This window comes from Kogia breviceps, chromosome 5 (assembly GCF_026419965.1).
Source record: "Kogia breviceps isolate mKogBre1 chromosome 5, mKogBre1 haplotype 1, whole genome shotgun sequence".
NCBI lineage: Eukaryota > Metazoa > Chordata > Mammalia > Artiodactyla > Physeteridae > Kogia > Kogia breviceps.
This window is the reverse complement of record NC_081314.1, coordinates 105617986-105644663: the sequence shown is the minus strand read 5'-3', so window position 1 is coordinate 105644663 and position 26678 is coordinate 105617986.

The following is a 26678-nucleotide window of genomic DNA, read 5'->3' as shown; positions in this document are numbered from 1 at the left end:
TAATTGATATTTATAGGACATTCCATCCAAAAACAACAGAATACACATTTTTCTCAAGTGCTCATGGAACATTCTCCAGGATAGATCATATCTTGGGTCACAAATCTAGCCTTGGCAAATTTAAGAAAATTGAAATCGTATCAACTATCTTTTCTGACCACAACGCTATGAGACTAGATATCAATTACAGGAAAAGATCTGTAAATAATACAAACACATGGAGGCTAAACAATACACTACTTAATAACGAAGTGATCACTGAAAAAATCAAAGAGGAAATCCAAAAATACTTAGAAACAAATGACAATGGAGACATGACAACCCAAAACCTATGGGATACAGCAAAAGCAGTTCTAAGAGGGAAGTTTATAGCAATACAATCATACCTTAAGAAACAGGAAACATCTCGAATAAACAACCTAACTTTGCACTTAAAGCAATTAGAGAAAGAAGAACAAAAATACTCCAACTTTAGCAGAAGGAAAGAAATCATAAAGATCAGATCAGAAATAAATGAAAAAGAAATGAAGGAAACAATAGCAAAGATAAATAAAAGTAAAAGCTGGTTCTTTGAGAAGATAAATAAAATTGATAAACCATTAGCCAGACTCATCAAGGAAAAAAAGGGAGAAGACTGAAATCAATAGAATTAGAAATGAAAAAGGAGATGTAACAACTGACACTGCAGAAATACAAAAGATTATTAGAGATTACTACAAGCCACTATATGCCAATAAAATGGAAAACCTGGAAGAAAGGGACAAATTCTTAGAAATGCACAACCTGCCGAGACTGAACCAGGAAGAAATAGAAAATATGAACAGACCAATCACAAGCGCTGAAATTGAAACTGTGATTAAAAATCTTCCAACAAACAAAAGCTCAGGACCAGATGGCTTCACAGGCGAATTCGATCAAACATTTAGAGAAGGGCTAACACCTATCCTTCTCAAACTCTTCCAAAAGATAGCAGAGGGAGGAACACTCCCAAACTCATTCTATGAGGCCACCATCACCCTAATACCAAAAAATACCAAAACTAGACAAAGACATCACAAAGAAAGAAAACTACAGGCCAATATCACTAATGAACATAGATGCAAAAATCCTCAACAAAATACTATCAAACAGAATCCAACAGCACATTAAAAGGATCATACACCATGATCAAGTGGGGTTTATTCCAGGAATGCAAGGATTCTTCAATATATGCAAATCAATCAACGTGATACACCATATCAACAAACTGAAGGAGAAAAACCATATGATCGTCTCAATAGATGCAGACAAAGCTTTTGACAAAATTCAACACTCATTTATGATAAAAACCCTGCAGAAAGTAGGCATACAGGGAAGTTTCCTCAACATAATAAAGGCCATATATGACAAACCCACAGCCATCATCATTCTCAATGGTGAAAAACTGAAACCATTTCCACTAAGATCAGGAACAAGACAAGGTTGCCCACTCTCACCACTCTTATTCAACCTAGTTTTGGAAGTTCTAGCCACAGCAATCAGAGAAGATAAAGAAATAAAAGGAATCCAAATAGGAAAAGAAGTAAAGCTGTCACTGTTTGCAGATGACATGATACTATACATAGAGAATACTAAGGATGCTACTAGAAAACTACTATAGCTAATCAATGAATTTGGTAAAGTTGCAGGATACAAAATCAATGCACAGAAATCTCTGGCATTCTTATACACTAATGATGAAAAATCTGAGAATGAAATTAAGAAAACACTCCCATTTACCATTGCAACAAAAAGAATAAAATATCTAGGAATAAACGTACCTAAGGAGACAAAAGACTTGTATGCAGAAAACTATAAGACACTGATGAAAGAAATTAAAGATGATACAAATAGGTGGAGAAATATACCATGTTCTTGGATTGGAAAAATCAACATTGTGAAAATGACTCTACTACCCAAAGCAATCTACAGATTCAATGCTATCCCTATCAAATTACCACCGGCGTTTTTTACAGAACTAGAACAGAAAATTTCACAATTTGTATGGAAACACAAAAGACCCCGAATAGCCAAAACAATCTTGAGAACGAAAACTGGAGCTGCAGGAATCAGGCTCCCTGACTTCAGACTCTACTACAAGGCTACAGTAATCAAGACAGTATGGTACTGGCACAAAAACAGAAATATAGATCAATGAAACAGGATAGAAAGCCCACAGATAAACCCACACACATATGGTCACCTTATCTTTGATAAAGGAGGGAAGGATATACAGTGGAGAAAAGACAGCCTCTACAATAAGAGGTGCTGGGAAAACTGGACAGCTACATGTAAAAGTATGAAATTAGAAGACTCCCTAACACCAGACACAAAAATAAACTCAAAATGGGTTAAAGACCCATCTGGCCTAAATGTAAGGACAGACTCTATCAAACTCTTAGAGGAAAACATAGGCAGAACACTATGACATAAATCACAGCAAGATCCTTTTTGACCCATCTCCTAGAGAAATGGAAATAAAAACAAAAATAAACAAATGAGACCTAATGAAACTTAAAAGCTTTTGCACAGCAAAGGATACCATAAACAAGACCAAAAGACAACCCTCAGAATGGGAGAAAATAGTTGCAAATGAAGCAACTGACAAAGGATTAATCTCCAAAATTTATAAGTAACTCACGGAGCTCAATAACAAAAAAACAAACAACACAATCCAAAAATGGGCAGAAGAACTAAATAGACATTTCTCCAAAGAAGATATACAGATTTCTAACAAACACATGAAAGAATGCTCAACATCATTAATCATTAGAGAAATGCAAATCAAAACTACAATGAGATATCATCTCACACCGGTCAGATTGGCCATCATCAAAAACTCTAGAAACAATAAATGCTGGAGAGGGTGTGGAGAAAAGGGAACACTCTTGCACTGCTGGTGGGAATGTCAATTGATACAGCCACTATGGAGAACAGTATGGAGGTTCCTTAAAAAACTAAAAATAGAACTACCATACAACCCTGCAATCCCACTACTGGGCATATACCCTGAGAAGACCATAATTCAAAAAGAGTCATGTACCTAAATATTCATTGCAGCTCTATTTACGATAGCCAGGACATGGAAGCCACCTAAGTGTCCACCAACAGATGAATGGATAAAGAAGATGTGGCACATATATACAATGGAATATTACTCAGCCATAAAAAGAAATGAAACTGAGTTATTTGTAATGAGGTGGATAGACCTAGAGTCTGTCATACAGAGTGAAGTAAGTCAGAAGGAGAAAAACAAATACCGTATGCTAACACATATATATGGACTGTAAGAAAAAAAAAATGTCATGAAGAGATTAGTGGTAGGACAGGAATAAAACACAGACTTACTAGAGCATGGACTTGAGGATATGGGGAGGGGGAAGGATAAGCTGTGACGAAGTGAGAGAGTGGCAGAGACATATATACACTACCAAATGTAAATTAGATAGCTAGTGGGAGGCTGCCGCATAGCACAGGGAGATCACCTCTGTGCTTTGTGACCACCAAGAGGGGTGGGATAGGGAGGGTGGTAGAGAGGGTGACGCAAAAGAGATATGGGAACATATGTATATGTATAACTGATTCACTTTGTTGTAAAGGAAAAATTAACACACTATTGTAAAACAGTTATACTCCAATAAAGATGTTTACAAGCAAACAAACAAACAAACAAACCTGCATGGCCAAGCAGAATCTTTGGAGTTGGTCTTGGGACACGAGTCCGCCTTCTCCCCAGATTGCTGGCTTTCTGATTAAAGCAGCTTTTCAGTTCCTACCAGCACTTGCCTTTACAGTATTTACTTTTGAGTGGCAAGCAGCTGGACCTGAGTTCAGTAATATCAGCACTCCAGAAAAGTCTTTCATTCTGCCCTCATTTCTTAATGTTCCCTTTATTTCTGTGACTCTCCAGTATCTTTATAATATTTTGTTTATGTTTAAATGGTCTGAGTTGTTATCAGTGCTATAATCCAGAGCATTTTACTTAATACATTTGAGTTCAAACTATGCATTTAAGTGTCTCTGGCTCTATTACCTCACCTATAGAAAGGTTTTACTGAATATTTCCAAGTTTCTCTCAAGCACTCAGAATCTTTTTTTTTTCATTATCTGTATGATATATATGCAAAGGATATTGTATATTCTTTATCTTAAATTGGAAACCACCTCTGTTAGGAGAATTAGAGGAATTAAACTACTTACCACACTCATTCATTAGCATAGATATATTAGTCAGTCTTCTGAATACAACTACTTTGAATTCAAGTTACTTGCCTTTCACAGGAGTGATGTGTATGGTGAGGGCCTTTCTAAGACTATATAGCAAAATACTTGCTGGAGAATGACAGTGCTTATGCTGATAGTAAAATCACCATAGCAACATAGCCCTGATCTGGCCCTGAAGACTCTTTCAAATAATGCATTGTTCCTGAGATCAGCAGTCAAATTATCTATTTTTAACTAGAGGAGACTGGGAGAAGAAAAAAGAAATTACATGGATTTTGTTATGCTCTTTTGAAAAAAAAATTATAACACTGATTTGTTGCAGTGGAAATGTAACCTCAAAATTTTAGTTGGACTTCAAAATGAATATCCAGCTTCTTTCTTAAATAAGAAGTGTTTATTTATCTACAAACTAAATCTGACCTTAGTATTAAAATAACCCATGATAAGGTTTTAAAAACTGAAAAATACAAATAAGTAACAAAAGAAAACATAAATGATACATAGTCCTCTCTAGGACTCAGATATTTATTTATTGTTTTCATTATTTTTGTTTTTGAGGAAAGGACACAACATTTTGAAAAGTCTAGGTTAAGGTTTGTTGAACAAGAATTCTTTATTTACATGTGGAGGATTTCTGGAATTATTCAACAGCTTTAAAAGTATATCTGATACTTAAGTACTTAAATGTGAATATGTAGTTTTATTTAAATTAGTCTCTGGCAAAGAAATCTCTATTCCGAAGCTAAATATTCACTTAGAAAAATGTAGTGAAAGGAGTAAAAAAGCAGAACATTAATAAGCTGGTATATCTTCAGTGATAAACAGTAACTAAATATATACATTTAGTAGAGAGTAATATCTTTATTATTTGCTTATTAACCTATCCAATGTAAATTTATTTTATTTTTAATTTAACTTATAAAGAAGTCTATGTTGATTCCTAGGACTCTATAAAATTTTATACAATTTCTGCTTTAATGACTTATTAGCTATTGAGATATTTCAAGCTTCTATTTCTCTTGCTACTAGCACCAATTAAGTTGTGAATGTAATTTACACTTCCTGATCAGCAATCGCATATAGATACTACTTACGGAATGCACTGCCTGGAAATTAATGCCCCCAAAGGGCTTTCTTTTGTCAAAAACATTGCTGAATCATTGTGTAAACACTTTGAGAATGTCTAACAAACATCAAAGTGGAATGTTGACTGATGCTTCTGGTTTTATGTTCGGTTTCCAAAAGATTAGGAAGAAAAAACATAAAGCATTGCATTATAATTTAGTGTCTTTTCAAAAGTTATGACTGCTGAGTATTTCAAATCAAGTTATGATGCAAAGATTTTTAAGTTATCTGGCTTTTGATCATCAAGGAGCCCATTATACAGCTCTACAAATTGACACAGCAAATCTGATCATCAAGCACTCTGCAAGACATACAATTACATTGTGCTGTAATGATTCTCAACTTCATAAATAACATCCCAAAATCCATGAACGAAATAAATTCCTTAAAGACTTTAGAACCTAGGTTTCTTTAACCTATGCAAATGCTATTTCCAAGATGTCTTTGAATCGAATTGAGTACTTTATTATTGACTGATGATAAATTATTTTTAAATAAGCAAATGTAAGACTGTGAGATAGAACCATCGGTAACTCAGAATTTTAAGTATTCCTCTCTTTTCAATAACATTTTGATGCTATTTGACCCCAAAATTTATCTAGGTATTCCACTTTTTGTGAATGTATAGTTTTCTATTTTAACATTGAACAAAACCCCTAAAGTTCTATTATAAAACAGTGATTTCTGTTCCGGGAGCATGTATAGTTGACACTTGAACAACAGGGGTTTGAATTGTGTGGGTCCACTTATGGGCATATTTTTTCTTAAGTAAATACAATCTGCCCTATCCATAGTTCCACATCTGCCTTTGAATCCATGGATGCGGGAATTCTTGGATATGGAGAGCCCACTATGGGACTTGAGCTTCCATTGGTTTTGATATATAGTCTGTCCTGAAACCAATCCCTTGTGGTTATCAATAGATGATAGTATTTGAAATGGAGGCTAGATGGCAGGAGGGAGCCATTTAATCATTTATCTATTCATTCAAAAATATTAATAGAATTCTTCTCTGTGCTACAACACTTTGATAGGCATAGGGGTTCTATGGAGAGATGAAAAAGAGAAAGAAACAGGAACTTCTCCTTTGAAGTAGATGATATATTGGATATATCTAAATAAGTTTCTCAGTATCATTTACATAGAGCTAGCTGCCATCATTGAAAAGCAAAATCTGAAAGTTTTGAATAATGCAGATCTTTACTATGATTTTCATTAAAAGACATAGCAGAATTTACATGGCTCATTACATATCAAATATTCCTTAAAATCTTTCCTTTCAATCTTTCTCTATTTTCAGTATTTCCAATTTATAGCAACTACTAAAATTGCTATTTCTCACTTATACCAATAGAGTTCACTCACTGCCATATTGCTACAGATCCAAGACTACAATCCTCTGCTCTCTTGGTATATATGTTTATATGTGAAACCTGACAAATGCTACCTGTTGTATACAGCTCTCTGGGAAATATGGATTTCCTTCCACTCTACTGGTTTTCTTCAGAGAATAAGACACCTCTACCTTCATAATCTCTCCATTACCCACAAGGTCTTGAAAATAAAATTAACCATATAATAAAAAATTACTTGGTGACATCTGAAGAAAGTTAGTGTATAGAATGCTGATATGCTCTGTTCAGCAAACATGAGCTCCTGTGGTCTCCTGTTTATGTGGCTGGCCTCTGCTTCTTCACTGGCATTAATAAAGAGTCAGCGCCACAATTCTATGTGCTGTTAGGTGAAGAAGAAACCAGTTCTGATGCACTGTACCTACTCTGCCTTCCATATTCCCATAAACAAGAGGAAAGGAAGAGTCCCAGGATTCCATCCACTTTGAGTAAGACTGACATACCTGGCTCCATTCCTACAGCAGCAGAGGTGAAGAGGGGCAACAGAAGTCTGCTTTTACTTGGCGACCTCTTTCTTTCCCTCCCTCATAACAACCACTACTACAGTCTCACATCCACAACTTGTTCTGGGCTCATGGGAACTTTCTGTCATTATGCCCATTAGTCATTGGCCCCAAACACACTTAGCGCATACAGCCCTGACCCTCAATCTTCCCTCTCCCAAACTTCTTCCCCTTATCACTCTTCCTTCTGTAACTCCACACTCCACAATCCCTCAGTACTAAAATCATACCATACTCAACTTCTCTGAGATAATCTTCACTCTCCTTTTTGCTTTTAACCCAAACTGGCTGTCCTGTGAACCCCAGGGATGATCTCAAGGTGAATTATCTTAAAATAATGGTCATCTTATACCATATTACTGTGTCCAAATCATTCTTTCTCCCCCCTCCCGCAAATTCCAATTCCAAATTACACGTCAAAATGATTACCTCAGTCAAAATATATAGTGATATCAAATACCTACATAGGCGACTCTGTCAATACTCTGGCATTTTTCCAAGAATATTTAATACTCACAAAAACCCTGCGAGGTAAATATTATCAATACCCTATTACAGCAAAACTCCCTGAAAGCACTATGTATTCTGAGTTTCCAATTACTCTCCTTCACTTCTTTATTAAATCAATCCCAAGATAGATTTTCCTCTTCTCCACAACATGACAAATATTTATCTCCAACTAGACCCTTCACTCTTGAATTTCATAAATATTTAATAAACACCTGATGATATAGCATTCTTATGGACACCTCAAATTCACCATAATTAAAATTCTTATTCTATCCTTCTGTTCATGTGACTGTCACATCTCAATAAATTGCTAATTTATACTTTCAGTTGCTCAGGGCAAAAATTCAAATGTTATTTTTGACCCTTTTCTTTCTCTCACAGCCTTTATCCAAGCCATCAGCCTATCCTTTTGGTATCATCTTCCAAACACATACAGATCATGGCCAGTTCTTATCACCTCCAACTCTACCACACTAGTCTATATAAGGCCACCATAAAGTTATTGTCCCAACTGTTACACTTTCAGGACTAAGACACAAGGAATAAGACACCAGATGTGAACTGGGATTCTTCTACCAAAGAAGATCACTTTGCTCAAAGACTGTCACTCTATGTCAAAGCCACCAACAAATTTCATCCTATGTATTTGCAATAGACTCCTAACTTATTTTTCTGCTATCCTTACATTTTAGTAACCAGCACACATAAAATGTAAGTCAGGTCACATCTCTCCCCTGCTCAATACCATCCAATTGTTTCCCATCTCCATCAGAATTAAATTAAAAATTTTCACAATTGCCCAAAGACCCAGATGATCTAGCTACCACCACCCTCCCACTACCACTTCAGCTGCATTTTCTTTGCTTGTTTTATATTGCTGTAGCCATACTTTCACCTAACAAATGATAGAACATGTTGGTCATTGTACTTACTGTACTCTCTGCTTGAAATGCTTTCTTCAGATATTCCCTGGCTTCCTCCACCACTTTCATACATTCACTGCACAAATTTTACCTCAACACACACTATCCACACTACACCTGTCAGAATGGCTATGATCAAAAGGACAACAAGTAACAAATGTTGACAAGAATGTGGAGGGAAGGGAATTCTTGTGTACTGTTGGTGGAAAGGCAAATTGGTACATCCACTGTGGATAACAGTATGGACAGTTCTCAAAAAATTAAAAATAGAATGACCATACAATCCAGCAATTCCACTTCTGGGTATTTACCTAAAGAAATGAAAACACTAATTCAAAAAGATTCATACATCCCTAAGTTTACTGCAGAATTATTTACAATAACCAGTATATGAAAGCAACATAAATGTCCATCAATAAATGGATAAAGAAGGAGTAATGTGTGTATATATACATAAAATGGATTACTACTTAGCCATAAAAATAATGAAATCTTGCCATTTCAGGGATAGACCTGGAGGGCATTATGCTAAGTGAAATAAGTCAGACAGAAAAAGACAAATATCATATGATCTCATATGTGGAATCTAAAAAAAAAGCAAAACAAGTGAACAAATAAAACAAAGCAGAAACAGATACAGAGAACAAACTGATAGTTGCCAGAGGGGATAGGCTGGCGGATTGGGCAAAATAGGTGAAGGGGATTAACAGATACAAACTCAGTTATAAAATAAATAAGTCACAGGGACAAGATATACAGCATAAAGGGTATAGTCAATAATACTGTAATAAATTTGTAGAGTGACAAATGGTTACTGGATTTTTCATGGTGATCATTTTGTAATGTATTTGATTGTTGAATCAGTATGTCGTACACCTGAAACTAATGAATATTGTATGTTGACTATACCTCAATAAAAATAAATAAATGACCTGAAATATTTTTACTGGAAAAAATAATTAAAATAGCAACCCAAAACTCACTACATCTGTTCTCTGATTTATGTTCTCCATAACACTTAACACCCAGATATATTATATTATACTTAATGATTTATTGTCTGTAACCCCTACCAGTATATTACTTCTATGAGAGTGGGCATTACTGTCTTTTATTTAAATGATATATTTCCAAAACATAGAAGAGTGTGTGGTGAATATTAGGACTCGATACATATTTATTTATTTAAATAATTTAATAAACAAATGAGCCTCAATAGAAATTTGATCTAAGAAAAATGGAAGAGATTTCTACAAATATTTCCACATTCAATGTGATTATTATTCATGAAGTCAGATATATCCCTTATAAATGCCCAGGGTCTAGTAGGCAAATTCTTCTCAAGATACCATATAGCCAATAAAAGTCACAGGTGACGTTTTTGTTTTCATCTGGAAAAGGTTAAATCATTACAATAGTCTAGATAAATCTCTATCCAAAAGGATTACAAATTATTTATGTAGATACTTCTGTTCTCAAGAAGGTAGAGCATAACTTCTCACTCCTTATGTGGGCAGTGCATGGTAACTTCCTTCCGAAGAATACAGTATGGAAAGGGGGCTGGAGCGGGAAGCAACTTCACAGTTTAAAAACTTGATACACACTACCTGAGCCAGGTGTCAAGAATGACGTCAACAATATTAGAAAATGTAATAGAATGTATTCTTGATATATGATGAAAATGTCACTTGATCTCTGTGGTCTTCCTTTCAAAAACCCATTACCCTAGTCTAATCATGAGAAACATTTTAGACAAATGTCAATTGAGGGACATTCTACAAAATACCTGACCAGTACACCTCAAAATTGCCAAAGTCAACAAAAACCAGAAAAGTATGAGAAATCGTCACGGTCAAGAAAAACCCAAGGAGACATGAAGACTAAATGTAATGTGGGATCCTGAAGGGAGGTCTGGAACAGAAAAAAAAGATATTAGGTAAAACTAAGGAAACCTGAGAAAAGGATAACCTTTGGTCTATTATGAAATATTATTTTAAAATAGTGTATCAATATTAGTACACTGATTATGACAAATGTACCATTAACAAAAGATATTAATAATATAAAAAATTGAGTGTGGGGTACATGGGAGTTCTGTATACTATTTTTGCAACTTTTCCACAAATTTAAAGTTATTCAAAAAAGTTTGTTCGAATTTTATAATAAATTATAATTTTCTTTATAATATTGACATTCTTTTAAAAATTATCTACTCCAGACTTGATACTGCATCCAAAATTCATACAACTTTGATTTTTAGAGTAATGTTTTCCAATAGAACTTTCTGAGATGTTGAAAATCTTCTAACTCTGCACTATCCAATATGGTAGCCAGTAGCCAGACGTGAATATTAAGCATTTGAAAGATGGCTAATATGACCGAAAATTTTAATTTTTAATTGTTTTGTTTATATTAATATGAAAGTAAATTGTCACATACAGGTATTACATTTTTAATGGTGCAGATATAATCAATTATACTTTGGTCACAGAAGTTTTAAGGTTAGTATGACTTATTAGTTCTAGTGTGACTTTTGCTGTTGTTTTGATTCTTCTACAACTTACAGCAATAAGGGGTTATTTTTCCTTAAAAAATATAAGCAAATTGCAGGTGGGCACTTACTTTAAATCATTAGCTCTTATGCAAAAATAGCCTAACAGAAAATAGTATCACTTACTTCTGAATTGCTATAAAAGTGATGATTAAAACTGTGAAAATGATTCTGTATTCTACAGTGTTACATACACAATCAATATAAAGTTGACAAGAGAAAAGAAAAATCAGATAAATATCAAATTGTGCTTTCAGTTACCAAGGGGAAAAAACAAGGATCAAACTTATTAATATATGTATGGAGGTTATTTAATATCTCCAGCTCTTGATAAGTGCATCACACAGTTCAAAAATATGGGAATAAATAGAGTGAATGCTTGCTGAAAAGAGTTTCAAATTTTAAGAAAGGCCAGAAGTTAGAGAGCCCATATATTTATTAGGGGGCAGAAAGAAGCAGAAACAAAAAAAGACAAAATTCTAAACTGTGTAACCCTGGAATACATTCTAAAATATATAAATACAACAAGAGCAAAATACCAGGACTACAATTAAAATTACCTCACAACCGGAACACAGGCAGTGTTTCCAATAGCCATGATTTTTATTGCAATACTAATTTAGGGCGATTTGTTAAAAAGTTAGCAGCATTTCCCTAGATATAACAAATTTTAGAAGAGTTATTCTTCTTTTTATCTCCTTTCCAGTGCATACTTAAATTTTTAGTAGACCATACTGGAAAACAGATAAAATCCAATGATGCATTCTATGGTTATATCTACATTGAGCAAATGTTACTATTATAATCAAACAAAAAAGTCATCACTTCTTTTTCTATGGAATTTAAATAAACGGGCCCTGAAGAATAGTTCCTGAGTGAATTTTATTAAAGATCAGTTTTCTAATGATTTTTTTTTTTGCAAGATCTCTCTAGTGTTTGCTCTTCTGACATCTTTCCCTGGCTGAAATTTTGAAGAAAAACCTAATATATTCTCAGTTCAGAATATCATAACTTTCTAACCCTCTCCTGTGGTTAAAACATATTATTCACTTAAGGTCAGCATTATGAACGTAATCGAAAATATGAGACCTGGGAATGACAATGTGAATCAACTATAAAAATACATCAAAAGCAAGAATAGGCATATTCATCTCCTAGGAAAGTCAGTTTTTATTAAAGATTATTTGCAGAGATACTGGTATATTTTTTCTTCCTTTAAGAAAGCACTATTTTTTCATTATTACTTTTATTCATTATTTGTAGATGTCCTACAAATTAGAAGAAGCAATGGTTAGGTGTTTTTGCCTTGGAATAAACCTAATTTCAATGAATTAATGTTTCTGTCATTAGTTTCAATCAAATGTTTAAATATTTAATATTTAAAATTAAAATATTTAAATAAGAATCATTCTTACTCTAAAGTTACAATGATTCTCTTAGAACCTGCCAGGTACTTTATAATACTTAAAGCATAAGCACAATTTAAGAACACATCTTGCATGTTATTATTGATAATTTTTCAATCAGAATTCAGCATAAATCTATCTCAATATCTCAATGTATGATTAATTCAATAAAGGTTAAACTTTACGTATACAATATATTTTTTTCTAATTCAAATTATAGCATTCCATGATGACAGAGTAAAAATGAGGCTAAATACAGTAATTATGTTTTCTTCTCTACTTATTTGAATTGGCATTTAATGTGACTAATCATAAAAGTAAAATATCAATAATACCAACATTAAAATTAAAGGAAATAAGCAACATGCACATTATTCTATTCAAAGATAACAACTGAATTTATTATACTCTTAATACTAATCTTGCCATCACTTATGAACTCAAAATAATGCCGTTTTATGGCAAAGAAATTGACTCAAAAACTGGTCAAATTACATTTGCTTCATAGATTCCAGCTTTCATCCCTGCAAATGAGGATCACTTAAAGAAGTTTGCTGGAATTACCTCTACAGATTTCCAGGGGCACTGAATTCTGAGATAATAAAAGTATTTAAAAATAAGCATAGGTACTGACTAAACAGAAGTGAGGCAAGCCATAGAGATAATGGAAGGTCACAGAGGGGCCTGGCATTAATTCTTTCATTACTGGATAAAAGAACAGTTTTATGGAGGGGCCACACGTCTTGGAGCCAATACTGAAATACTTCAATATTTTAACAATCTATTGGTCCTTTTTACTGGAAACTTTTTTCTGTTTACTATGCTGTATTTCTTTCCAATAATTCAAGTTATTTTTGTTTTGGGGTTTTTTTGTTTATTTTTTTTCTGCCTCTGTAATCCCTCCTAATCATACAAATGTCCTACTAGACTCCACTTTTGGAAAACTTACTGTTCCAGTTACCTACTGCTGGGTAAAAAAATAATTCACAAGTCAGTGGCTTAAAACAAAATGCATTTTATTATATTTCATGACATTTTCAGCCAGAAATTCAAGTAGAATTTGGCTGGATTATTCAGGTGCTTCACATGGTATTGACTAGAGTCACCTGGTATATTCAGGTGAGCTGGTGGGATAGTTGGAAGACTGGGCTTAACTGGACCCCAGTCCCTCCATACATAGTCTCTGGTTCTTCCCACGTTATCTCTTCATTTAGGTAGCAGGACTTCTTAGGTGGTGGCTCAGGGCTCCAAAAGGAAAGGTTAAGAAACAGGAAGTGGAAGATGTAAATCTCTTAAGGCTTAGAACCAGAAAGTGGAAACGCATCATTTCTACCATATTCAAAGCAGTATCAAATCCTGATTAAAGGGCAGGGATCATTCATCCCACATCTTCACTGGAGTAGTGTTAATAAACAAAATGTAGCTATCTTTAATCTACCACACATGAACTGTTCCTGACTGAATAACCCCACAGTCATTACATAGTAATACTCAGCATTTGCAAAATCAGACAAAATTTGGAGCATCATTAATCACGAGACCCAGACCTGGCCAAGTGGGTGAATATTAGATAAATTCAGGCAGTGATGCCCAGCTCTTTCATAAATTCTTCACCTCCACTCCCACCCTTAAGTGAGAAATTATTGGATCTTTTAAGACACCATTAATAGGTCATGACCTATTGAGAGGTCATTAATAGGTCTTTTGAGGCACCATTAATAGGTCTTGTTTTATATATAAGCCAAGAGGAATCTAGGGAGATCATGTTGAGCCATGGAAAACTGTAATAGATTTTATAGCAGTGGGTTGTTGGACTATCTTAAACAGCATGTCTCTATGATGGGTACTTTCTCAATCCTCTTTGTGCACATCTTTATAAGCCATGTAGAAAGTGACTTCCAGAACTGATATTACCTCTCTCTGGAAGCAAGCTCACAATGTATCTGTGATGGCAACAGTCTAACCCACAGATTTGGGACCTGTTCCTTTATCATTAGGTGAGCTCTCAAAAATAACCAACAACTGAGAAGAGTAGGTCACCTGAATATCCAGAAGTGGGACCCACTTCTTTGCACTTTGAAAATATAAGTAAGTATCACTCCCACAGTTGGAGAAGGGGACAGATTTCTCCTCCTCTGAGTGTCCAATATTTTGCCCCCTACCCCAAAACATTTGCCTGAATGACTCTATCTAAATGGAGCTGAGGGAGAAGTTCTCCTATCCATCCGATCATTTCTGCTGGCTGTTCTTTTGGCATCTCCGTTTCCTGAAAATTAGGTTGTTGTTCTTTTCCTTCAGCAAATTTTCTCAAACAAGACAAGCAACATCCAGGAAACTTTGCCATATTCTTTTGTCTACCTATCCTTTCCCTTTTCTCCTTCTTTCATTCCTACTAGTCATTCTCCAGCAGTTCATCTGGGCAACCTACTATAATATATTTCATCCATGGGACTTCTATACATAACCATAGCTCTTGTACCAACAGCTGTCTCACTGATTTAATACAACAACGGATTATTTCTCACTCACAATATCTATCCCAATCTGTCATTCAGGGAGCCAAGCTAACAGAAGCTCCACAAATGTATACCTCTGGAAATGTGTGTATTCCTTGGTTGCTACAGTAGAGAAAGGGTAGTTCTGGAGATATCACATTTCTCTCCTATGCTCTAGGCCAGAGGTGATAAGTTTCACTTATGTTCACAGTCCATAATCTAGAACTGGTTCCATGTCGCTTCCTTTTGCAGTGATTGGGAGTGTAGTTTCTTTGAGCCAAGAAGAAAAAGAAAACTGAATACAAGTGAGCACACACAATATCAACCATGAATGGTATGGTAAACAATTTCTCTTTTTTTAACAGCAAATTTCAAGCTAAAGTCAAAAGTTGAAGTATTTTATGAATATTCAGATTTATATGGTCTCCTTGACTATAATTGCAAGCCAGGGAAATGAAAACACAAATGAAAGATGGAAAAAAAAATTTTTTAAGTATGGTAATCATATAACATTGACTTCCTTACTTAATTTAGAGCATTGCTCAAATGTCACCTCCTCAGAAGATAAACCTTCTATGACAAACCTTTTCAAAGTTGCAATTGTATCTCACTTTTTCTTGCCTTCTTTATACAATTTCAGTATTTTGTGACATGTGATCATATTATATATTAGTAGCACTTTGCAAAGGGATACTTTTTTTTAAACCTGCTTATCATTTGTCTCTCCATCTAGAATGTAAACTCATTGAGAGCAGACACTTCTCTCTGATTCTCAATCACTTAGAACAATATTTGACCAGTAGGCATCTAATATATATTCACTGAATGAATAAATGAAAAGAGAAATCCAAAAGAATCAATGTACTACAACATGGCTTCCATGTCAGCAATTCATTCAAACTGTGTTCTCAAAAATAAACGAGAACATTTTCAAATTCAATGTCATTAGTGATCAAATTCTTCATAGTATTATAAAATACTACATAAAAATAACTAGATTCAGTTAGTCTCTCAGGGAAGCCTCTATATACATAGTTAAGCTCTCTGCTTCTTGTGTCAGAAGAATAGATTCACATCCCCACTCCACCATTTACCAACTGCATAGCTGTGAGAATATCATTTAAACTTTCACAGCTTCAGTTGTATCAACTGTAAAATGATGATGCTCATGACATCTGTATAATAATGCTGTTATGAAGATAAAATTCCATGACATATGTGGTACAGTATCATGAGCAATAAAGGTTCATAAGGAGTATTAACAACTCTTATTTTAAAAGATAGTGAATTTTAACTAGGAAAAATAAAGTGTTTCCTTCATTAACTTTGAGTAACTCATACATTATATATAATGTACAATATTTATACTTTTTTAAAAGTTTTGCTTTTTTATGATTAGGGCAATGTATCATCTATAATAAGTATATAATTTATTCAAATTAGGACCTTCTAAGAGTAAAGGGAGGATTTATTAATGATTATACCAGCACTATCATGGTAAAATTCTGTACTTTCCAAAGTAAAGCAAGCTGTATGATCACTCTACATATAATAAAATTGATTTTCAACCATGAATTTTTCACAACTAAATTAAATCAAGTAATCACATAGAAATTGATACCCCTGAAACAGATGAACATACACCAATGGTGCTATATCTAAATCTGCCACTAAACTGAATTCAATGAAGTGCTAACAATTTATATTTTTTTTACATTCAAAAAATATAATTCTATGTCTGCATAGTTTCAATCCTGCTAAAATTATAGGATTCTTTAACTCAGTGAGAACAATTTTCACAAATTCATGTTATATTCTTTGTACTTTAAGAACCATTCTATTATCTCAAACTCATTCCTTCTTTAGTGCTAATTTAGAAGCAATATCAGATGCAACAGAGGTTGAATTGAAAACTTCTTTAAAAAAAGGTTACCATCCAACTGAAATGGAACAACTCAAAATCTTTTTCAATAGAACTAACCATTGAGAATATGCTTTTTTAATGTTCTTCTGACTCTTGAAACTTGAAATGCTAAATAAAACTGATCTTTCAAGCTGATGGATTTAAAAGGGAATTTTGGACAGTAAATTAACTTTTGTATAGATTCCACTTCCCCAGAATAGAGGAAATACATCATTTATTTTGGAAAAAAAAAATCTAAGTGAAATAAAATTGAATAACATATCTTGCTCCTTAAACAATGTAAATGAAGATTTGGGAATCTTGGCAGGCACAAATCAATGAAGACAATTTAACTGGATTAGCTATGCAAAAATATAACTTTGGTCCTAGGTAATGCCTGACTATTATTACAATGATCAAGTTAATTAGACTAACATAACATATTGTTGCCTTTTCCTTTCTTTATAATTAGCAAAGCACTGTCCTCTGGATAATTTTTTAAAATTATGCTAATATTCACAAGTGCTAAAATAATCAGAAAAATCGAAACAGGAAATTTATTCAACAAATACATATTTACAATTCAACAAATATATATTTACAGTCTTCTAAAACTAAACTGCAATATGATGTATGCCTCTCTCCCACATCGAAACAAACGAAGACTTTATAACAAATATATGATAAATGAAATTACCTATCTATAAAGTTATGGCTCAGAATAAACTCACACTACAATGTAAATATTTTAAAATATATATTCAAAAGGCAATTGTGTTTTCTCTGGCTATTGGAAAGCAGTAATACTAAAATGTACTAAACAGATATTAATCTCTAAGCATGTGAACCATAATAATTTATTATGTGAACTGAAAATGAAAGGAGTGGAAGGAGAGGGATGGGCAGAGTGAGCCCCTTTAGAGGAGAGGCGATCAGTATGAAAGTACCTGGATGTGAGAATAAAACCTCTTTATGCCCTTTTAGAGATTAAGGCGTAGAACTGAAGAAGATAAAGAAGTCCTCTGTGGATTCCTCAAACAATGTTGGGCCATACATGATAACTTGAGATGAAAATTAATCTCTATTTTGCAAAGCTTTTATTACTCTGTGATAGTCAGCTGACAGTCTTGGTTGCTCTTTGTAATGGAATGTTCTGTCTTGTCATTCACTGTTAGAGGAAGGGAATGATCATGTTAACCACAGCTAGGGTCCCATTTGAAATCTTCACACCTAATGAGAGAATTTAAAAATTAAGGAGGTAGATAGAAGAAACAAAAATTTCAGAATGAAAATTTTGATGTGGCAGGGGCTGGGCACATGCTCATCAAATTCATTTTCTGTTCTTTGTGGACACAGATTATATTTACCACCTTCTTTTGAAATTAAATGTGTCTTAAGGCTAAGTTCTAGTCAATGGAGTATGAGTGGAAGTGATATTTAGGTCAGAACACATAAATCTCTCACACACAACCTCATCCTCTTTACTTTTCCAACAGCTTTATACAGATGAGCAGAGTAATATTGGATCCATGTGCTGAAAATGGTAGAGCCACAAGATGGGAATGGCTGAGTCCCTGTTTCATGACTTGGAAGAAAGACACACACCAAAGAAGAACTCTCAATAGGGGCTTTACAAGAATGACTACTTCTATCGTATTTAAGCTATTGTGTATATTCAGGTGTGTTTACTAGTGCAGCAATGGTCACCTGCCTAATACAAAAGTTGTTTGTGGAAGTGGGTGCTTCATTTGATTTACTTAGCCCTCTTTTTCTTTGAAAATGAGCTATTGGATCTGACCATCAGGTAGTCACAGGTGAACTTCAAGAAAGCAGTTTTAGTAAAAAGGTAAGGATGCATCATAAAGGAGAGTCCAGGAATTCAAGATTAGTGTTGGGTACAAGGAGGCTTTAAAGAAAATAATTCTGTAGTCTAGAAATAAAACTAAGAATTTAACCAGACAGAAAGGCAAGAATAATGAAAAACATTGCCTTATCTTTATTTTTAGAATGCGGGTGGCTTGAAAGCATTCATAGACCATGGAAATAGACAAATATAGAGGAAAAAGTAGTATTATATGAAAAGCAAGGATAAAATTGATGAAACAATGAGTTGGATAATGCAGATTGGTAGATGTGAGATAATGGGAGAAATATTAGATGTGGAAAAGACAAAGTAGGAAGTAAAGATGAGCAGAAATACATGCACATATATACATACAAATATTTATATATATATACACACACACACATATAACATAGGAAGTGAAGATACGGCTGAGAGTTAGACTCTTGGAGATACAGGAGGTTTGAGGAATGAGCAATAGAGAGTATAAAAAGAGCAGAATAGGAAAAGCTCAACATATCTGATGGCCTAAACAAAATTGCAAGCATAACTTCACAGTGGAAATTTTCAAGTAAAAGAAAAATGTAGCTAATAACTTATGGGTTTGGTTTTAAAAGAAATTTGTATGCTAGAGTACATTATTAATCTTCTGCCAAGTACCATATCATCAGAGGAGCAAAATAACAGTCAAAAATGGCAGATTAAATTAGTATAGATTTTATGTCAAATATATTTGACTATATTCTAATTCTCTGAAAATTCATAATGTATGTATGGATTATACTGTAACTCTCAGTAACCAAACTAATTCCAATTTACCATTCCATGTGAACCAGAGTTTACTGTGTATTAAAATGCATAACTAATATGATTCAATGGTCTATGAACGTGTCAATTATTTTCAGAATGTGCTTGAGGAATCTAAAATTGCCTCAAGGATTTTATAATTGTAGACATATTCTAGGAAATGTACCGATAAATCCCTAGTTTAAAATTGTTCACGTTTTTAAGATTCAGACTGATTCACCTAGAGAGTAAAAATGAGTGGATAGTTTTCAAGAATTAGACCAAATATCTTAATCCTTGAAATATACCCTTAAAGGCAAACATTTTCATCAAAATGCTCATAAACTCACAACATAATACTGTTATTTCCTGTCTATCATTTCCCTTCTCACATTGTTTTGGAAATAGGGTTTTTCTCATTCATAACCTCTATTATCATGGCATTATTTTGAGAGGCATTTTATATATATACATGCCCCTAGTAAAGTATTTTTCAATTATCCAATAAATCATTTCTAGAATGTTTTAGTGACTTTCTATACCTCTCAAAATAATCTAGAAAATCGGTTACCTCATTATAGTGTACAACATGTATATGGAACAACATATAGAATTTGTCAAATAGATTACTTTTTATCACATGTACTCTTAATCTAAAACTAAGAAATTGTGATTCCTTTCCAGTTAGTTTTGTTTAACTCCCAGAGACATTGCAAATTTCCCCTTGGTTATCTCTGAGGCATATAACCTATTATTCTAAAAATGAAGTCATAAAGATACTGCATTAAAATTCCAGTTCATAAATATGTATCCTTATCAATATATCATTGGGTATTGGGATATTTCTCTGGCTGTGGCTAATTATTGGAAAATGTGTTAAAGGGGAACACATCTGGATAGTGTATATGAGTCTGAGCAGCAGTACCTCAGAAATGGAATGTGTTCCCCTAGAGAAATATGTCAGGAATATGCTTCCACCAAACTGTTCTCTTTGATTATATGGAGCAAAGTTATCCCCACTAAAATACTGGCTTTCTTTAATCTAAACAATCAGAATTGTCTGCTTTTCCCTCAGATGAATGGCACAGAGGCTTGAAAACAAAATGTTATTATTAGAAGGTGACTCAAGAAAACACTTCAGCGGTTGTCCTAAGCAAACACTCCAAGCAAAGTCCCATAACACTTATTAATTACAGTAAAACTTTTTGTCCTTTCTATCTTAAACAATGAAGATACTATCAGGATATAGCCTAAAGTTTGAACAGGAAAACCTCCTAAGCCATTTTAGCAGGGGGCAGGAAACTAAGAATTTTTGGTGGTGTAACACAGAACTCTGCCTCAGTGTGGCTACAACATTCTCCTGTTTAGCATAGACAAGGCAGATGGGAAAACTTTCTTACAGAATTTTATATCACTGTGTGCAAATTTTATATCCATTTTTAAAAATCATGTAAATTTAACCTGGAAAGCAATATGTATTATCATAATATAGGCGAAATATTATATTATAAACAGTTACTAGGTACTTGAATCAGCATATATCAATTCTGTTTCTGGTTTTTGATAATAATGAAACTTACCTTCAGTTTCCCTATTAGTAAATTGCAATAGCATACCAAATAAAATATAAATGAATGTTTAATTTGATACAGTATGCTACAACAGGGTTTATATATTAGCCAGTTTACATATTCCAATTTCATTTGATGGAAATTAAATACAAAACATTTACAACGATGTGCAAATGTATTTATTTGAATGACCAGAACCCATAAGAAGGTAAGGGCTTCCTCCTGTACTATAACTTAATTTCCTGTAACAATAATTTGTTCTTTTACAGGAGCTAAGCAGATGACCAATTTTGACCACTGTGGACAATTTTTCAAACCTGACACACTTTATGCCTCTATTATTTTAAGTTGTTCCAGAATATCTTCTGTTCAAAATTCATATCAAGCTTAATTCATATGTAGCCTCTTGCCTAAAGTCATGACTGATCTACTCCCAAAACGAATTATTTTTTCAGGTTGTATTGCCTTTTAAATGTTTATCTATAAAAATTTCGTCTTATGTAAGTTCTTTCATATCACAGAGGTAAGAATCTATTCTTCAGTCTTTAAAATTATACAAGAAAATATGTGTCCCAAATTTAGTTGAAATTTTTCCTCAATACTTTAGAGATTTTTAAAATCTAACATTTAATACTTGTTGAAGTTGAGATCTCATTTTGATTTTTTTCTAAATAAGTTATGAATTGTCCTAATTTTACTAATTAAATATTCCATTACACCCCTCCATTTGAAAGCCACCGTGACTATACTAACGTTCATCTACTCATGTTTATTTTGTGATTTTCCGTAATGCTGCAATTTTTTATTTGTCCTTCAGTTCTGTTATTATATTATTTTCATTACAACACTTTAAAAAAAGTTTTGATAGCTCGGAGGACAAATTCAAATCCTTCCTCTTCCTAGGCCTGCATTTTCTTCTCTCTAAAATTTGTCTGGCCTGTACTTACACAATCACACTTCTATCTGCAAATGTAAGACGTATTCAAAACACCATTCAATTTCCAAAGAAAGCAACTGTTGCAATTTTGATTAGGAGAGTAATAACTTTATAGACTAACATGCAATATAACTGATACCTTTAAAGTATAGAGTTTTGTATCTACTAAACTGGTTTATATTTCTATTCATTTAGGACTACTTTTATTCCCTTCAATAGTGTTTTGTAATTTTTCCAAAAAAGGGCCTATGCATTTCTTATTATGTTACTAGACAGTCTATAATTTTTTTCTCAATTGTTTAGGGATCTCTTCTATTACATTTTTTAATTGGTTACTCTTGTATAGGCAAATTATTGATTTTCTTATTTTGATCTAGCTTCTGGCCACTTTGCTGGACTATTTTTTTTTAAGATTTATTTATTATTTATTTATTTATTTTATTTCTTTTTGGTTGCATCAGGTCTTAGCTGCAGTATGTGGGACCTTTGTTGAGGCATGAGGGATCTTTCACTGCAGCGAGTGGGCTTCTCTCTAGTTGTGGTGTGTGGGATTTTTTCTCTTCTCTAGTTGTGGCGCACAGGATCCAGGGTGCATGGGCTCTGTAGCTGTGGTGCGCAGGTCCCAGAGCGCATGGGCTCTGTAGTTTGCAGCATACGGGCTCTCTAGTTGAGGCGCGCAAGCTCAGTAGGTGTGGTGCGCAGGCTTAGTTGACCCGCAGCATGTGGGATCTTAGTTCCCCAACCAGGGATGGAACCCGCGTCCCCTGCATTGGGAGGCAGATTCTTTACCACCAGACCACCAGGGAAAGTCCCTGATCTTTTTTTTTTTTTTTTTTTTTCCTGAACTATCTTAAATCACATTTTTTTGTTAGTTGATTGTATTGAGTTTTCTATGGAAACAAGCATATCATCTGAAAATAATGAGAATTTAACTTTCCCTTTACAATATTCATACTTCACATGTTTTTCTCTCCTTAACATATCTTTTAGGACTGCCACTATCACCTTGAATATTAGTAAAACAAGTGGCATCTTTTTCTTATTTGTGACTTTGATTAGAATAAATCTACTATTTGATAAATATAATGTTTAGTGTAAATTTCTCGTATAAAAATTTTCTCAAAATTTTGAAAGTTTGTTTGGAACCCTTGTTTCTTTCTTCCCTTTTTTTTTTCCCTTCTGTGATGTGAAACAATATGTCATTGTGGTTTAATTTGCATTTTCTTGATGAGTAATGATATTGAACACTTTTTCATGTGCTTTTGGCCATTATTATATCTTCTTTTTTTGAGATATAATTGACATGTAACATTATATTAGTTTCAGGTTATAACATAATGCTTCAATACATGTATACATGTACAATGATCACCACAATAAGTCTAGTTAACATCCATCACCACATACAGTTTCATTTATTTTCTTTGTAGTGAAAACTTTTAAGATCTACTCTATTAGCAACTTTCAAATATACAATACAGTACTGTTAATATAGTCACCATGCTATATATTACATCCACAAGACATTTATTTTGGAACTAAAAGCTTGTACCTTTTGCATAACTTCCCCCTTTTCACCCATTCCTCACTCCTACCTCTAGCAACCACCAATCTGTTCTCTGTATCTATGAGTTTGGTGTTTTGGTTTTTGTTTTGCTTTGTTTTTAGATTCCACATATAAGTGAAATCATATGTTATTTGTCTTTCTCTGTCTGGTCCATTTCACTTAGCATAATGCCCTCAAGGTTCATCCATGTTGTTGCAAATGGCAGGATTTTCTTATTTTTTATGGCTGAATAATGTTCCACTATATATACCACATTTTCCTTATCCATTCATCCACTGATGGACACTTACGTTTCCATGTCTTGGCTATTCTAAATAATGCTGCAATAAACATGGAGATGTAGATATCTTTTTTGAGTTAGTCTTATTGCTTCCCTTGAATAAATACCCAGAAGTGTAACTGTGGGATCATATGTTCTAGTTTTAATTTTTTGAAGAATCCTTGTTTCTCAGAACATTTGCTATATTGTGTATTTACTCATGTTAACTTCTTGGTAAATCCAAGGAAAATATCACAGTGAGTTACGTTGATAACACTGTCTAATGATCAATCTTGCATTTCGGATTAATGCTTACTTCTTCAGGAAGCTTCTTCTTCAAGCATGCCTGATATGAAAGTTGAGGACACTTTATTTAGAAATGCTGAATTAATATACACAAATTAATTTGGCCTATATTTTAATTTGCTTTTGCTATCTTTGTAGAGTTTTGAGTTATCTTATCTTGAAAAATTAAATGATTAATTTTTCAACTTTTCCATGCTTTAAAAGAGTTTTACATTGTGAATTATCTTCCCTTAAATGTAATCTGGACATGTAAATTTTTATAATCTTTATGTTTCTTTTAAGAGTAGGATTTTTATTATATTCTAAATTTCTTCCAGTTATTAGTTTATACTTATTTTTCATTTCTGAAAAATCTGTATTGTATACCTTTTCATGAAAATATCTTTTTTAGTGTTTTAGTTAATGAAAAATTTTGTACAGAAAATAGGCAATTCTCTGACAAGTATTACTCTGTACTCGTGGATATGTTTTCTTATTTTTTTCCAGTTTTAATGAGATATAATTGACATATAACATTGTATAACTTTAAGGTGTACAATGTGATCATTTGTTACACATACAGTGAAATTATTACTACGATAAACAGTTAGTTAACATATCCATCACCTCACGTAATTACAGCATTTTGGCTTTTTGTTTGTGTGTGTGTGTGTTTGTGTGTGTGTGATCAGGATATTTAAATTTTATTCCCTTAGCAATTTTCATGTATATAATACTCCATTGTTAAGTATACTCACCATGCTGAAAATCAGAACCCTAGATTTTATTCAGCTTCTAACTGGAAGTTGTTTCCTTTGACCAACACCTTTCCATTTCTTCTACCCTCCCCAAACCCTGGCAAGCACCATTCTACGTGCTGCATGAATTTGGATTTTTTAAAAAAATTCCACATAGGAGATCTACACTATTTGCCTTGCTCTCACTTATTTCACTTAGTATACTGCCCTCAAGGTTTATCCAATTTTGTTGTTTCTTCCACTGTCTCTGGGTTTGGCCATGTGATTGCTTTGGGCAGTGGGACTTTAGCAAGCATAACATAAGCAGAAATTGTAAAGTTCTCATACATTGGGGCTTGCCCTGTCTGGAATTTGTTTGAAACTAGGCACCATGTGAAGCTCACTGAGGAGCCTTATTCAAGAAATCTTGTCTGCATCTGAACTTGATTTGATGAATGTAATTAGGAAACTCAACTTTTGGAGGAAGTTGAACATATTTCCCCATGAAAGAGATTTAAATTAGTGCAGCCAGAGAATGAAACAAAACAAATTGTTTTCAGGATGGTAATCATATTTCCCCTTTTTGCATCTATGCCCTTGTCCATTTCTTCCCACAGATCTGAGACTGGCCATGAAGTGCTTTGGCCAATGGAACCATATCAAATGTGATGCAGCAAGAAGCTTGAAGAGTGTTTGCTCACAGGGTTTATCCTCTCTTGTGCTTTTGAAATGCAATTATCATGTGAAGTAACTCAAGGCAACCATGACACATGAATGAGGTCATCCAGGATCAACAAGCCGCTAGCTGACCCAGCAGATAAATACAGCTACATGAATGAGCTAGGCAAGTCCAGCAGAGGAATGCCAAGCTAAGCTCAGACCAAGTTCCCAAACCAAAGAATCCAAAGAATCATGAGCTACCAAACAGTTGTTTTAGGCCACTAAATTTTGGGATATTTAGCAAAAACTATCAATGTAACACAAACCCTATATGTCACCTTGGCTAGTCCATAGTAAAATCCTGACAATAATTGCAACCAGAAAATAGCTTTCTGCCTCTGTTAGAAAAAAAAAAAATGTATACAGCATAGTTTCTATTTTTTCAGACTTATTCTTAAAAATATTTTATTTTAACAATAAATACTTTATAGATAACTGAGGAAATATAATTTTCTAATATTACTTTTACTGACATTAACTATTAATGCTTTGTTTTCTTTTCAGTTCATGTTAATTGAAAATACGTCATAAAGAAAATGTATGACAATTTAATGAAGTCAATGAATAAACAGACCTTTAAAAAAATAAGATGCAGTGCTATTTCTCCAACAGCTGATAAGCAACCACTGCAGGTTTCCACACATCTATTGGATTTTCCAAGAAAACAAGTTACCATAGCAACTCCAAAATCATATGCTATACTTTTAGACTATTACTAGTCACTAATATTTCTTCAAATGTGAATACATGTATAAATATATCAACTCATGATTAAACACATTGATTTGTGATAAATTAGGATGTAACACTTGTAACGCTGCTGCTTTTTAAAATAAATACAGTATCCTGATCCAAATACTTTTAATCATTTCAACTGCAGAAACAAGTATCTAGAAAGCCAGC